Raw genomic sequence first — 4849 nt, forward strand, 5'->3', positions numbered from 1 at the left:
TACAGGTAACAACTCTTTCAGTAATTTAGTGGGTAGAGGATCTAATAAACATGTTGTTGGTTTAGATACAGTGATAAGTTTATTTAGCTCTTCCTGTCCTATGGTTGTAAAGCACTGCAGTTTATCTTTGGGTGCGATGGATGAAATGAAGTGTTATTGTGTTACTAAAGTTGTAAAGATGTACATTTGTTATTGTGTTACTAAAGTTATTTATTTTATCAGTGAAGAAATTCATAAAGTCATTACTATTGAACTGTGAGGGAATATTTAGATAGTGTGGCATCTGGTTATTTGTTAATCTAGTCACTGTGCTAAATAAAATCCTTGGATTGTTTTGTTTATTTTCTAGAGTTTGTGAATATGCTCGGCCCTGGCAGTTTTTAGAGCCTGTCTATAGCGGGACATACCATTTTCGATAACACTTTATAATAAGGTTCTGTTACAGTATAAGTTATTTATAAATTATTAGTTAATGATGAACTAATCATTTACAAAACATGACTATACATACATAAATGATTAATAAGTAATAAGTTAACATTTTAGTTATGTTTTATTAATTCAGTTATGAGTCACTTATAAGTTATTAGTTCATGATGAACTAATCAAATACAAAACATGACTATATGTTCATAAATGATTAATGAGTGGTATGCTGACGATTTACAAATGTGTTGTAAATTATCTTTAAAAAAGTTGAAATCATGTGTAAATGCATGAATAAATCATTTACAAAGCTTTCTGCATCCCCAATCTAAAGTGTACATCACTTGTAAATGTGTTACATATCATTTGTAGACCTTTCATACCTGTTGCAAATTAGTTGTATATGTAAACAAGTAATTCATAACACTTTCTCCATCCCCTAATCTAAAATGAAAACTATTCATCACTTATAAATGTATTACATATCATTGGCAGATCTTTTTAAATTATGTACATACTGAAGTTTGTAAATTTACCATGTATTTGCCATATGCAAAGGTTCTGGTATACCTTTCAGTTACAGGATATACAAATCTATACAAATCCCTTATATGATATTTCAATTATATATACACAACTTTTTAGCCACTTCACAAAAAAAAAAAAAAAAAATAGATATATTGACAGTGACTATTATCTTAGTTGATACTTTGATACAAAGAAATGGCCAAAAGCATCATCACTTTGAGGTACAACATCTATATCAGCAAGATTGATTCTGTGCGATATAATTCAATTTAGTTTATGATTAAAACGACGTGAGGTTTTGCTTGACTCAAAAAGAGGAGGTCAGTAAACGCAAGTCCTAATGCAACATTATCAGCCAAAGCAAAAGATACATTAGATTTATTTTGCATATCTGACAGTGTAACATTACGCAGAAGTATTTTAATGAATTAAACTTGTATCCTGTTTTCTGGGTAACATTGAGAATATCACTATATATTGTTGCAACACCTCCCCCATGACCAGTCTGACGGGCCTCATGCTTTAGACTCATTTAGACCAAATTAATCATTTGGTTTAGCCAGGTTTCATGTTATACCTGCTCCCAGAGGCCAAATAACACAGCACTACTGCAAGATGCATCTCCGCAGACATGGCCCATCTCTTCAATGATCAGACACACAAACTGCCACAAATTAAATGGAAAGTTTGGCGTTGTATCCTGGAGTTCAACACACTTTTAATTGAAAGTGGTGAGACTAAAGTCTCTCATTAATGCTGATGCAACGCTCTCTCTTATTGCGGTCTTTGCTTTTGAAATTAGCTGATGACAAATAATGCAGTGTAATGCTTTCACATTCAGTGATGTTAAATTTGCATAAAGCATTTTTTTTTTTTTTTTTTCAAATTTATTGCAAATGGATCCTTTCAAATGTTCTTTCCTAGGGCATCAAGTGAGCCATGACCGCCCCTGGTTCCCACTCAAAACACAGACTTGTACTGTAGCTGACTACTTTTTCTAAAGGGTACAATGCCTGTAGATGAATTACTTAAAATTATGAGAAATGCTTTTAGGAAACAATGCTGAAGGAAATATATATACAGAGAAAAGTCATGAAAGAGCAAGTTCACTTGTCAATGCGAAGACTAAATCGAACACAGGTCCTGTCTGCTGTCTCCCTCCTTTTGGCTGTCCTTTTTTCCTTCTTTCCTTGATTGTGCCTTCATCTCTCTCTCTCTCTGTCTCTCTCTCTCTGTCTCTCTCTCTCTCTCTCTCTTCTCTTTCAGTCTCCGCCAAAGCAAGTGTTGAGGAACTAATCTATGGCCAACCTTTTGGATGTTCTTTCAAAAAGTCTTTCCCATGTCACCGTTAAGGTTAAAGGACCATGGGAAGCCATAGCCATATGTGCACTTACCTTAAAAGCCCATTTATACTGAAGAGTGAGTGAGAGAGAGAGAAACACACACGGTGAGAGAGCTGTCTCCTGTCACCTTGTGATATGGATCGTTTTGTTTTGATGAGCTTGTTACTGAATATCAATGTCTGCAGATGCGACAGGTCAAGGGTACCTGTAATTCCCTGTAATTCTAGCATGATTCATGGTTACATATTCTTTAGTTCTTGTTGAATTCATAGATCCTTGAACAAACAAATTCTGCCTGTATTAATGCTCCCCATTCAACCGTTTGTTTGGTTTTTGGGTTTTATTGTATGGAGTACGATAAAATTCTATTGATAAGTTGCATTTGAAGACCTCTCGAGCTAAGAAACATTAAAAATGACAAAGCCATGTGATTGAAAATGTGATCAGCACCAGAGGTAATATGGTGTGGATTGATCGTAATGATTATCTTGTTTTGAAGCTGTCTCTCTTTCATTGACTTGTCTGGTCTGGCAGCGGTGGCAGACAGACGCTAGGGTCCTGAAGGGCGAGAGAAGAAGACAGGTAATCTTTTAATCTCACCTCTCCATTTCTCTGGCTGCGTTCCCACCCTCATCCCCCTTCTGAGACATTTCATATTCTAATCATTCTGCTCTCTCCTGTCGAACCGCCTCCGACCGCTGTTCACAGTCCTCTAGAGCCTTTGCGCTTTTAAACCTTCTACTAAGTTTATTGAATCTTTCCCTCCTCTTTTTTTTGGAATGTATTCAGTTTCTTTGAATATAAAGGAATAGCACTTTCCTCTCTTACTCACCCCTTCCATTTCTTTCCCCCTCATCTGCCTTGTCTTCCTTCCATGCCCAAAGGTTACAACTAAATGTGCATTATTCAGCGAAAAACAAAAGACTGGGAAAATTGATTTGGTTATCAGACGCAGTAGCGGTGGGGCACTTTGATCAGGCTCTGAAAGACAGCGCTTCATGTCAGAAATGTGCTATAGCAGCTCTTTCTGAGTTTTACAATAACAACACCCTTCCAGTCATGCAGGGTTAGGCCCTGTGGTAATTCCTGACGTGTCTACCTCTCTTTCTGCTTCTGTCTTTCCATCTGTGTCCTCTCACGTTCTATGCCTCTTCAAGAACCCAACATGTTAACACAGTAGGGTCTTGCTCTACTCTATAAATTATTCAACCTGTCCTCCAACCAATACGCTTGTATAGGTTGTTTGTCCAAATCCCTGAAATACGACCCACCAGAGCGTATACTACAATTGCGCCCCTATCGGCAAAAGGTTGTTTTCATATGAATGTGTTTTACTCTTTTATTTGCACTCTGGTTTGCATTTCGTGTAGCTCAGTTAGTAGATTATTGCATTATACCTTGATATGCAATCATGCTATCATGGGTTCGATCCCAGGGAACGGACGTGCACGAAAATGTATATGCTCAATAAATCATAATTTAGCATGATTTCTGTGAGGGTTAGGATTAGGGGTGGGTTTAGGTGTGGTCATTTGAACGAATAAACCACCTAGTAAAATATGTAGGAAATACTGTGAGATCGGTGTAAAACCCCCACATATTGCATTTAAATAAACGTGCGTTTTGATTGGTGATGACGTTATACGTCAATTCATGACGACAGACGTAACATGATACTGTCATTATTTTTATTCCGCTAGAGGGCGTTTAACTTTAAAACGTAAATATAGGTCATAATAAATGCTTGCACAAACGACCTATATGGTCGTTTTTTGTTGGAGGAAAGGATCAATTATTTGCGAATAGCGAATGTATTTCTGAAATGTTGAGTCATGGTGCTTGTGTGGGAGACGTAGGTTCGAGTCTGCACAAAAACAGTGGCATCAGCAGATTGTGCTGATTCTGAAAATAACGTCATACAGACTGGATGTGAATCATACTTATAAAAAATATACTGTAGTGATGTTTCTGTATAAATGTTCTTGGACCTTAATTTTTAGTTATAAGTAGAGAGTTCATGTGTGTGCATTTCTTAAATAAAACAAGTATATTGTCTGTTAAAACTAGACGTTAACCTGTGTGGCCAGAATATTTGTTATATTTGTGTTGACAGCCAGAGTTGGCCGTCTTCTCCATTGCCTGTGGTTCCTGATGCTCAGCTAACAGCCAGCATGGGCAGTTACAGGGCAGCCTGGTACTTAAAGCAAACAGCTTTTAATAAGCAATAGAGGCGGGAGTGAAACCCACAATAACAGACGGCCTACATCAATTATTGGATACATATCCATCACTGGGCTGACTTATATGTGACCCTCAGCACCTGCCAGCCGGGATATTGACCGCGCGCTGCTCTCTAGCGTGCGGTGACAAGTTCCATTTGCAATCGCATTTATTAACTGGCTCTTAAAATGACTGAAAGCGCTCCCTCTTTGGCCCGCTTTTCATTAATTTGAGGTTGAGAAGAAAAAAAGATAACTACAGAAGGGAGAGAATGAAGTGGAGGTGTAAATGTGATTGAGGTGGGGACCTGGGGGAGTGTGTGTGTGTGGAGG

Source organism: Carassius auratus, linkage group LG48F (assembly GCF_003368295.1).
Source record: "Carassius auratus strain Wakin linkage group LG48F, ASM336829v1, whole genome shotgun sequence".
NCBI lineage: Eukaryota > Metazoa > Chordata > Actinopteri > Cypriniformes > Cyprinidae > Carassius > Carassius auratus.